We start from the raw sequence: 12,509 nt of genomic DNA, 5'->3' as shown, positions 1-12,509 counted from the left end.
AGCGCCCTGGGGCACTGGCCGGGGTGTCTGCCTGAAATCCCCTATGCCTATGTCTTCCAGCTGCCCGGTAGAAACTTGAAGGGTTCCTGGCTGTTTACTCAAAAGCACTACATAAGTAGATAGGCAGGCACGCTACAGATAGATGAATACATAGACGTGAAAGGCACTATATAATGGAGGGCTGGTCTACCAATGACTCTGCTTTGCCCAATCAGCCTGCCCTCTAAAGTGAATTGCCCCCCGAGATGCTGGCTGTTCAGCTCAGCTGTACCATACTCTGGCCAGTGGGTGGGCTCTTAGGATGAGCCCATGCAGTCCATATGAGGACTTTAAGGACCCTTGTGACCGTGTGCCAGTCAGCCAGGTCTAGTGGTGGCAAGTGTACAGCTGGCAGGAGAAGAGAGGTGAGGGGATGAGCAGGAAGGGACAAGTAAGGGGTCGGCAAGTGTACCCGAGGGACAGGGGGTGACCCAAGGACAGCAGGGTGTATTACTTTGCTTGTGAGCAACCCCCCCCCCCCCCCACACTGGACACCCTTTTTGGAGAGTTGTAAACTGTGGACAGTGGGGCTCAGCTGTGAGTGCCAGTGAATATGCCAGTCTAGCCTGGATTGTGAGTCACTGTGGCCTTTGGTATCTCCTGCTGTCATCAATCTTCATCATTATGGTGGCTCTTCTTAGTCGTACTTAATGTTGTTTTTGTGATTTGGGCCACCGTTTTGGTGATGGCTGCTAGTCACGTGTGACATTTTTGTGTCACCATTATATAAGATGGCCGGTAGTCTGAAGTGTTGTGATGCCCAGCGTTTTCATTTTATTTCAAGCCCTTGCAGGTTTGCTGTTTCCGTAGATTGAAGTGGAGAATTCGTTGTGTTGTTGTTGATATTTCTCTTTCCAAATACTCCACACGCCGGTTTGTTGATGGCTGCTATGCTCTTTGCTATCGTCGCACAAGTGTACAAGTAAGAGGTGTGATGTCATCGTCATGACGAGGTAAAGGTTGTCCGAGATTTCGTTTTCAAGTTACGACTGTCTTTGTCTGATGGTGGCAGGGCGCCGGGAGGGGAGATGTCACCAGAGACTCTAATGACCAGAAGAACCTGAGAAGTGACACGGAATCCACACGCCACGACAAGTCTGTTAGGAAAATACCCAGGAGGCACTTGGCGTTGACCACCATGGCACCCCAGACTGGTATCATACAGCAAGAAAACAATTGGGGGTCGCAGTATGACATGAGCTAAATGCTGGGCTCTTTAATGTTTCCAACCAACGTGTGGAAAACGGGAACCCACCGATGAGCCGAGTGTGACTTTTGTTTTGAGGGTTTGAGCCACGAGCTTCGTGAACATTTTGGCTCAGGCCAGGTTGGGTGCAACGGAATGACCAGGAGAGGTGTCCTGAAACAACAGGTACAAGATTGTAATTAGAGGACTACGAGTGGGCATCAAATCCAAATTGTACGCAAGGACCGCCACTGAGAAACTAAAGCAGACAAGCCAAAAAGGCAACAGCTAAAGCAATCTGACAAACGTGACAATGGCATCCTGTCACGTGGATCTTCAAGTCGACGTAACTTTTGGGATCCGCTCTCTATGGCAACCACCAGCCTACAAACACGGAATACAATTATTATAAGAGGAAGAAACGGGAGACGAGTCGGGAGCCATGAGAACAGGGTGACGCCGTATCACTCGCAGACAAGTGAGCTTTAGAGGTGTGGCCATGGATGTTGCATTATGTGATATCAACGGCCAACATCCCATAATGGTTTAGGGAGCAAGAAAAAAAAAAAGATTATGAAAAAATGTGTGGAACCAAATAAAGAAGAACGTAAGTGCTGGAAAGCTGTGGCATGACGACGAGGTGTGAGCGGACTGCATGACGACATGGCGGCCCCCAGGTCAGAGTCTCTCTGTAAGTCCCATCACGGTGGTCTGTTTATATGTTGTTTGTGAGAATCCCATATGGATGTGTGCCATCTCTGTTTATGCAGGGCTTTCACATTTGACACATGCCCGGTGATTTGTCCAGGTTTACTATTACCCATCATTCCCCAGTTTGTGTGACACTTGTGATGCCCTCAGAGCGGCAGTTTAAAGGCTGACGTTCCTGGGGTTTGCTGTCATTTGTGTCTGACGGAGCTTAAAGGCACTTCCGAGGAGATGTGGCACCGGGACCTCAGGTGTCCTGGCTCTGACTGTCCTGCCACGGTGGTGGCGGAATTGGCAGGGCAAAGAACAGAAAAGCGAAGGGGCTGTAAATAGTTGACCTGCCAAAACCAAACTTTGACCCAAAACATCTTAACGTTAAACACGAGACCCCCTAACTGACTAAAGGGTTGCAGAGTGCATCCGCAAACCTCGATACCAATGAAAGGAAGCTGCTGGCATTTACAGCGGGAATTGCAATGATGCCACTCATCACAACTTTGGGGCGACGACAGGTCAACAACCAAATGGTGTCACCACTGCTGACAAACAACACAAATTGGAGCTGCAAAGACGTCACCAATCATGAGCTCCTCGATCTCCCAGACCTTTACCTTCATACTCTTGTGTGTTTGTCGTGTCCACAACAAGCCAGTCACCTCGAGCAGCACACCAGTGGACACTCGTCTCAGCCTAGAGTTGCTCAACATGGCTGTCACCAACAGAGTTTCTTTTGAGCCCCCCTGAAAACACTCATGGCCACCAGGTCTCCACCATCTTGGTGCAGTTTTAAACTCTGTGTGCCCCAAATGTGTCCTCTGGCCTTTAATTGACCTTACCAACTCAGAGTGGAGCTGCTAAAGACCACTGGGTGGGTGTCGTGATGATGCCACCAAGGTGCCCATCAATTTGGCTTGCAGCCTTGTTCTGGTGGGTATTACAGCCCCCTCACCCCCCAAAAAAGAAGTCTTTTTGCCTCTCATTTGGCTTCTTGAGAAAGTTGCACTTCTGTAATCTTGTCTTTGCTTTTATCTCAGACACCATCGGCGTGTGTGTTGTGTAACACTTCCTACTCGGCCAGGTTTTTCCATTCTCTGAGGCTCCACTTTTAATTTTAGCATCAACCGCTACGCTGCTTGGCGTCCTGTGTGAATCACGTGGGCCATTCGTGATCTCTTTTCAAAAACAATCTTCATGAGCTTTCACTCTTCTGACCCAAACACCTGAACTGAGCACAAGCTCCACATCGGCCACTGCTGTCTGCCTGCTGAGCCATTCGCTTCCTTCCTGTCATCACACATTTCAAAATCATCCTCAAAAATAATAAAAACAACGCGTCACTTGGACCGCATTGGACAAACGGGACAACCGAAAAAGCCAAACACTGAGGTGACATTCAGAGGTGGGAAGGAGAGCAGAAGTCAAACAAAGCAACAAGGACAAAAAAGTAAAAAACACAAGAGGCGCCACAAATCAGGGCCACCGATAACACCAGGTGACGTGACTAAGAAACACCGCCTGTGACAAGAAAATGGGGATGTAATGTTAATCAAAAGAAAATCAATGCCAGGGATACCTGTGAGGATGCAAAATCCACAATGAGACGAATACATGAGCGGAAGAACTTACAAAGTATTTCTAAGCCCATCGATCTATCATATAGCGCCTTTCACTTATCTATCTATCTATCATATAGTGCCTTTCCTATCTATCTATCTATCTATCTATTATATAGTGCCTTTCTATCTATCTATCTATCTATCTATCTATCTTAGTATCTATCTATCTATCTATCTATCTATTATATAGTGCCTTTCTATCTATCTATCTATCTATCTATCCATTATATAGTGCCTTTCTATCTATCTATTATATAGTGCCTTTCATATCTATCTATCTGTCTATTATATAGTGCCTATCTATCTATCTATCTATCTATCTATCTATCTATCTATCTATCTATTATATACTGCCTTTCACATCTATCTATTATATAGTGCCTTTCATATCTATCTATCTATCTATCGTCCTGTCTATTATATAGTGACTTTCTATCTATTTTATAGTGCCTTTCTATCTATTATATAGCGCCTTTCACATCTATTTGTTATATAGTGCCTTTCTATCTATCTATCTATTATACAGTGCCTTTCATATCTATCTATCTATCTATCTATCTATCTATTATATAGTGCCTTTCACACCCGTCTGTTTAATTTTGTGAGACATCCCTTGCGGCACAGAGCTGGTGGCCCCTTAAATGTTCTTAGTGCCCGTGTATGTGTGCCAGCCAGTGTAGTTCATGCTGTGTGTCCTTCACCCACTCCGTCAGTAAGGCATTGCCATCTGCTGTGCTGCCTCCGCGTGGCAGCCCTCATTCTGCATTACGAGGCTCTATGGTGCCGCCAAGGGTGCGTGTCACCTTTAAGAAATGAAGGCAGCGCCCGCTGCTAATTTGAGTCAGAGATTGTGCCCGTTGCGCCCGCTCTTATTAGTGGATTGCTAATAAATGTGAAGCCTCCTATGGCTCAGAGCTGAGTTCTGAGGTTACGATGGAATTAGCATGGAGTGCCATTAGGGAGCTGCGCTGCTAAAACACGATTACAGGCGGGGAGCGCAGCCGTCAAGTGATTTAATTAGTTGCTGTGCTCAAGTGTTGAGACCCGCTCAGAAAATAGGACAACGCACAGCATCGCGCGGTGCTGAGAGCCCCCAGTGTGTCCCCCCATGTCTGGGTCGGGCTGCTCGACACCCTCAAGTCTTCTGTTCCCTTTTGACTCTGCTGGCCTCCATGGGTCTGTCACCTGCTTATCCAGGCATTGGGTTTAGGATGTGGGATAAAATGAACAGGAGCCGTCAGAGACCCTGGACTCTGGAGCTGTGACACTGTCCTCCTGCGATGGACAGTCATTGTTGTCCCCCCATGTGGCCCACAACTGAACCCCTTAGCTGAGAGGTCACACCAAAGTGCCCACCGGACTGAGGCCTGCTGGAGTTAGTGAGGCGCATATCAGCCCATCACTCCATGAGCCTCGGCTTTATATGGTGCCTTTCACTGTCAGAACATCAGTGCAAAGTTCCACAAGGTAAGTAAGACACAGGAGCTCTCAAAATGGGGGGGCTCTCCGCCAGGGAGGCCATGCCAGCCGCTTCACTTCGGAATATTAAACAGGAATAAAAAGTAAACAGGCCGGGAAATGAATAATTAAAGACACAAGTTGCAATTAAGACAGCCTCCTAATGATCTTCTCAAATCAGGTAGCGAGTGCCATGTTGTACAAATTCTGCTAACCATCTGGTGACCGACAAGGAAAAGGAGCAGCGAGGAGGAAGACGACAAGGAGAAGAAGGGAAACCAGCAGGAAGAGAGAGAGAGAGAGAGACGGAAACAGGGACAGCCATGGACTGAAAGGCAGACTGACAGACAGACAGACATACTGATGGGCAGGCAGAGAGATAATAGAGATGAAGACACAGACGGGCAGACAGAGGGACGGACAGATGGACAATCTGTATATACTGAGGACACACAGAGAGGCGACTAGACGCGGACAGACAGACAGACGATGACAGAGTCACAGACGGACCCTTTGTGCCCATTCCTGCCCCTTTTCTTTGCCTCGTGGCCTCATTTTCTTTGCTCCTGACGCGGTGGCACAATGGGTGCCCTGCCAATCCCCAATCACAGGCTCAGTTCCTGCCTCAGTGCAGTCTGACTGTCCTCTCTGTGTCCAGGTGGGCTTTCTAACTGGCCCCTCCATACAGGTTGGTCCCTGCCTTGAATGGTTTGATTGTAATTTGCTGCTCTTATTGTGTAGCCCACCACGTCAGGCCCACGGTGTGGACAGCTTTGTAAGCCTGACTGTTGGTGGTCCCCATTTTGCTGCCAGCCAGCTCAGGTTTACTGCCCACTGACTGGTCAAGTGCAGAATTTCAGAAGGGTTTTCTCTTGTGTTGGTTTTGGCCACAACTTTGGGAGGGCGACCGTAATTTGCATATTTAAACTGCTAACCACACCCCTTTGGCAATAGACATCCCAGCTCGTCCATTCACACCTGAGGGTGCCTTCCACATTCGCCTTCCTCGACTCCAGACTTCACTCTGCCAGTTACAATGTATGCCAGAATTACCAGGTCATGGCATCTTCACTATTGGTTACACTGGTGGGTCATCTTCACGTGACATCTGTCACCAGCACCCACTGGACTCTCCATCTGTCCATCCACCAGTAGCATCAACAGGAGCTGTCCACGAATGAGCTGGAGCTTCAGCCGCATCTGTCTATTCATAGCAGCCATGTGGTCATAAACTGAGGTGTCCATCCACCAGGGGGTTCATCCTAAGGCCCCCCTTATAACCCCCCTTAAACTTCTTTTCTATCACCAAGCGCCTCTGAGATGTCCATCTATCAGCAGCTCCTGCCTAGCAGGGCCCACTGCAGTATCTGTCCATTTACAGCACCCTGGGGGCCATCAGCAACCCACAGCTCTTGAGGTTCCCACCCATTGGCCTGTCAATACCCAACAGTCACTAAGATGTCCATCCTTTAGTCAGCACCCTCACAGGACTCCATTATTTAGATCAGCCATCAAGCGTCAGCTGAGCTCTCTGACCAGCAATAGCCCCACCGACACCTTCTGACGTGTCCATCTGGCAGCGGCACCACCGAGGCTGTCCATTTACCACTAAGGTGTCCACCTGTGACATCTAACACCCACCGGAGTGTCTGACCATCAGCAGCATCCACTGAGCCATCCTTTCTGACAAAGTGTGGCGTCTATCCATCTGCAGCACTCATTGGTGTCTGTCCTTTGATAGAACCTTTGGGTCCTCATTCTCCACAGTGCACCCACCGTGAAAGGCACTATATAAAGTTAGATGGCTCCACCCAAGCTTGCCGGTGCCCAGGTGTTGCCACTGTTATCCCAGCTGTGAAAGGCGGTAGATAGGGCACAGGTTTCTCTGCAGTCTCCATGTCATTGTGTGTCCATGCCAAGCCTTGCTTACACTTCCTCTCATCGTTTACTTGTCAGACGCCCTCTTCTGGAATTTGCCCTGAAAGGCGCTATATAAAGCTAAGACCGAGAGACAGTGGCAGCCATTCATGCCATGTTGACTTTGCTGCCCAGAATCTTTGCTCCATGAGGCCAGCTGAGCGACGGACCGGGAGTCGGCCGACGGTCACTGGTGTTTTCTGCACGTGAGGTGCTTGTCCCTCATGGCCTCCCCGTCTGGCCAGAAAGTGTTAGGAGTGTGACGTCACTCTGCTGGCCAGTCAAGCTGCCATTTTTACATCTCTCTGACAAGATGGTTTACCTGTGATGGCACAGGGTCTGCCCACCTGCCAAACACCAAGGCATTCCCACAAACGGCTTCAGGTCCAAGTGGACACGTGATGGTGGGCAGGAGGTCCTGCACACGGGGGCTGACCAGGCTGACAGGTCTCACGCTTCCCCCTTTAAACATCTTGGTGGCTTGGCTGCCAGCGGCAAGCAGAGGAAGCCGCTATAAATCAAAGCAGACATCTTAATGGCATCACAATGTGTGTCGAGGTGAAAAGAGCAACGCAGCGAAACACGAGGCAGGCCGTGGTGCCCACCGTACTTGGCGAACAGCAGGGGTGGCCCATTGTGTTTTTCACGGAACTCAGAAAGAAGTTGAGAGCAAAATTAAGCTGAAGATCAACACTCAAGCCTACACTCCAAAAAGAGAGCCAATGCAGGAGAGGGAAGCCGTGAAAACCCTGGCCAATAGAGAAACAAAGCTGCTATAATGAAAATAATATCAAAAGTGAAAACACGGAGATGACCCAAAAAACGGGCAAATCCAAAGGAGAAAACCTTCAATGAAAAGCAGAGGCTGACGCCCGAATATCGAACTGAGATGTGTCACGATTATAGACGTTATTGTGTCATTTTGACGCTTTACTGTCATGTTTGCAACGCTGCTGCGCTGCCATTTTGTTTTACGCTTTGAGTTGCAGTTGCCTCCATCTTGTGGGTCCGCATCGTCAGCTTGTTTGCAGGTTAGGAAGTGCGTTTTACGTCAGAACTGCTATTTAAAAGTAATCCGAATGGAGCTGCTTACAGTCGCTGCCCTGGCGGCTCCACGGGTGACACTGTGATCACGTGACGGATCGGGATGTTGCTCTGCTGTCATTTTGTTCTCTACGTTGGAGTTTCAGTTGCTCGTGTTTTGTGATTCTGCCTGGCGCCGCCCATGTGGCACTTGCTGCTAGTCATGTGACTCCTTTATAATGACCCATATCGTGTCACCTACATAAGATGGCGGCGCACTTTCTGAGTTTTGTTTCCCGCCATGTCGTTTGGTCGCCCCGGTTCAGGCCCTTGCTTGCTTTTTGACTGCTCTCTCTGTCTCTCTCATCTGGTCCTTTTGGGGGGTCTTCATTTCCTGACCCTTGATGTTTGCACTCACAACTTGAACTTCCAAAGCTGGAGGGGACGAGCCGTGCAAACACAAGCAGGAGTGAGACCCCCGCAGGCTTCCTGTAAGCCAAGTGCGGACCCTGCAGCCACGATATTGGGAGGTCCTGCTCTCTTGGGCTCAACATATAAAAGGTAAAGAACATCCCGACCCCAATAAGGAACAGAATCGACATGAGTCATGAAACGACGAGTACCCAAAAGCAAAAGAATCACACGAAGCAGAAAGAACAGCAAAGGAGTGGAGGAATTTAAGACAAAGAAACTCGGAAGTGCGACCCGTTGTGGGGCTTTAGGGGTATCACAATGGCTACGTGTTTCATCTTCATGGCCCAAAGATGCGCACACTCAGTTTACCCCTAAAATGAATCACTGGAGATGTGAGCCTCCTTTTGAGGGGCTTCTGTCACTCCACTGTGGGATGGGCTTGGATTCACTGCCTGCACTTGGAAACCCCCAAAGCTACTGTGGTGTTTAGCACGTGCCATCTCACCCCTCGCTGCAGTGAGCCTTGGGGACCTTGGTGAGGGGGGATGTCACAGTCCAGCCCATAGCCCAGCCTCAAGAGGGCCACTGGGAGTCATCGGTGTGCCTGCAGCGTCAGAACATCCACAAGGAGAATAAAGGAGGAGGAAATGGAGCCAAACAAGGTGTCTGTCACACATGTGCACCGGGGCCTCCTGTGTCATGACCCGCCGAGCCAAGAGGGGGCGCTGCCACTCACCCCGTTTTTTCCTTCTTCACCCACAGTGCTGAGGAGAGACCGAACAACCCCGCCCCTTCTGGTCCAGCCCCCATAAAGTCCTGGGGGTCCCGGAAAGAGGCAACATTTACTGGCCTGAGCAACCACCAGACGAGATCACCGCACTTCGGAATCCTTGTTTGTTATTTCCCCCCTATGGGACGCGTGTCAAGCGGCGTTCTTTGTTTTTTTGTCCGCAGACAATAAAAGGGACAACCTGGCTGGAACCCCAGACTTTGTTTTGCTGTTTGGAAGACATGACATTGGCACACCGGGCCACAAAGGACATTAGGAAACAGTAGTCAGGTGACAAAGACAAAATGGTGCCAAGCAGAAGGAGCAAACATCTCATGTCAGTTCAACAAAAAAAAATAAAGTGTGAGGAAAAACTGAAAGCCAAAGAGTCCTGGCTACCTGGTCACAGGGGTCTGCTGGAGCCTACCCAGCTGACAAAGGGCGCCCCACACACACAGACCAACGCCAGACCACCTAACAGGCCTGACTTTGGACTGTGGGAGGAAACCCGCACAGACTCCACACAGGGAGGACCCAACGTGAACTCAGGGTCCCAAGATTTCCCGGAACACAGACATTGCCCCCCTTATCCTTCAGGCCTGAACGCTGTGATTAAATGGAGTCGCTTGGACTCGTTATTATTTCTCATTTTCCTCGTGGGAAATGCATTCCCTTGTTTCCCACAAGCACAATACAAAAGTTTTTTCTTCCTCTTCCGTCCCTTTTTCTGCCTTCTGATAGGCTTCATCTACTCCCACCCAACTCTGGACCCCTGAGTAGTGGCTGCTGGCTCCAGGTGCTTGTCAACCCAAAGAGTTGCCCAATAGGGTTCAGCACCAGCGCTCACAGATCCCAACAGGGTGGCACCAAACTCCAGCTCCCATGGAGCATTGCGGGAGTCCGAGGCACCGCTGTAACCCAGGGTGCTGCCACCTAGCGCTCTGGGGGAGGTAATGCACTGGATACGCTCCCTACCCTGGTCCTTGCAGCATGGAGGCGTTCTGGCTTGGCAAGGGCCCTGGTTGCATGCCAGCGCCTGTCACTTGGCTGGCACCCTTCACTCCAGAAATGCGCTGTAGGTATTCATGCCGAAATGAAACGGCCAGTGCAGGTTCACATGGCACTCACACCGGGCACGATCTGCACGTCAGCCCATCTATTTCATGAGTATTTCACATGACCTCCTTCATTTAAGTAGAGTTTTTAAGATATTTGGGGGTGGGGGGTCAGCACCCCCCATTACTAGCCACCACTGCGCCAGACACTTTGGGAAATGGCGGGCTGCCAGCACTGGCAATAGTGTGCCACACCAAAGGGGCACCTGTAGAATGCCAGTCACTCAGAGCAGCGGCTGATTTTTACTAACACAAGAGCAGCAGCAGCCAATTTATAAAAGGGCACCCCATAACAAACAGTTGTGAAAGGCGCTATATTATCATTAGAGAGGCCCACGCACCTCCAAACCAACTAGCATGTCTCTTCATTTTTATTTTGCACTGATATGACACGTTACCATGGAGGTGTGATAAGCCCCCGTTTCACAAGTGCTCCTCCCTCTCCTATCTGTTTTCAGAAGCTCCTCCTCCTTCATCTCCTGTGTGTCGTCACAACAACCTGTCACTTCTGGGTTCGGTGACATCCTGACAGCCCCCTGTGTCCCTCATGCTAGGACTATTACTGCACTGCAGTGCCCTAAAGCAGTGGGCCTTGGTGCCACATGTTGGGCGTAGTGGTGCAGGGCGCCAAGTGGCTGGCTGCTTGTAACAGTCTGGAGAATTTGGGCATTGCCTTGACAAGGACAGGGTCCCCCCATGGACCCCAACTTCAGGTACGTCATGTCCAAGATGATCAGCGAATACGCGTCGTTTTAGCGGCCCCTCTAAGGTAGCTGTGCCCCCCTCTCTGTTCAGATCAATGCGCTGAATGCGTGTGACTTTATAAAAGAGCGTGCGGTGGGGGGGACGTTTACTCTCCCCGAATTGATTCTTTATCAGACAGAGGTCAAGTAGACATTACTGAGCAGGGACACCAAAGTGAAAGAGCAGGAACAGACAAAATGATACTTGATGCCGCCTTTCTTCTGCATTGCATATTCATGTCTACATTTTCTAAGGACCCCGCGTGTGCTCCCGACGTGCTGCTTTTATTAATAAAGTGGATCAAATGTGTTCTGCTTCCAGAATATAATAGGATCGCTCCGTACAAAGATGGACTTCATCTCTAATAATGTTCAGAATGTCTGGCCTAATAAGTGTGCAGCATAATGAGGAGGAGGCTCGCCTGGGCTTTGATCCCAATGCTGGGGACCCCGAGTGGCCAAAAGTAGGGGGCCACGCCGCTCCGGTGACTCTTTCTGCGATGCGCTTATTCTTAATTTTCAGGTTTATTCTGGCGTATCATTTCAGATGTTGAAAGCATCTCCATTATCAAATTAGTTTGTTTCACTGGGTAAAGTGGGCTTCGGACGAGACCACTGAGAAGGCGGTGGATACAAAAGAAGCCATCCTAAAGAAAGAATAAATAATGGATTAGACTTAAGCCTTAACGCCCGTGGGGCGGCCCAGTCTGCTCCCGAGTCCCGCTTTATTACACGGACCTCAGCGGCAAATGGGTCAATGAGCCCACCGCACGCTGGCCTGCCAGATCCCGTTAAGGTGACTTGCACAGTGGTGCGGAGGCCTCGAGGTCCCCCAAGGTGAAACTCCAACGTGCACCACCTTCTCAGATTGGCTGGAGTGAGCGAAACGGCAGGACGGACAGGGCAGCCAGGACATTGCAAGTCTCCGGTTAACATAACAGAGTGGCATCGGTGGCACCTGGGTGGGGAACCGGGGGCCCTGCTCATAAAGAGGACCTCACATAAATGTGAGGCAGAGGGAGAGAAACATTATCCAAAACAGGAAAAATCATCCAGCAAATACCTCAACCCCATTTATAGCCATGTGAAAAAGTAAGTGCCCCCCATAGAAACTGGGCACTCGCTCGACATATCTGAACTGGCAAACAGTCCATGCCAACAGACAGAGGTGGTCTAACTTGACACATCAGTCATTTACTCCACAAAATGATCAACAGATGTCCAGGTGTGCTGGGGAACAAGGAAGTGATGTCACCACCTCGATGGTATAAAGTTATTGGCACCGTGCACTTCCTGGTTAGCCAAGATTTCAGGTGCAAAATAAAATCTAAAAACCGCTAAAAAACCTTTGGCTTCTTGTTTTGGTTTTACTGAATGACGGTTGACCAACTGGTCTGTGAAACCCGAGGTGTGAAGGTCCAACTCATCCTCAAATGGCCTTCACTGAGTTCACTGGCTGCCCATTTCAAATCTGAAGACATGGCCAAGGGGTGGGGGGCTTACAAAATGACCCTCGCATAA

Source organism: Polypterus senegalus, chromosome 12 (assembly GCF_016835505.1).
Source record: "Polypterus senegalus isolate Bchr_013 chromosome 12, ASM1683550v1, whole genome shotgun sequence".
NCBI classification, from domain to species: domain Eukaryota; kingdom Metazoa; phylum Chordata; class Cladistia; order Polypteriformes; family Polypteridae; genus Polypterus; species Polypterus senegalus.
Note: the sequence above shows the minus strand (reverse complement) of the source record.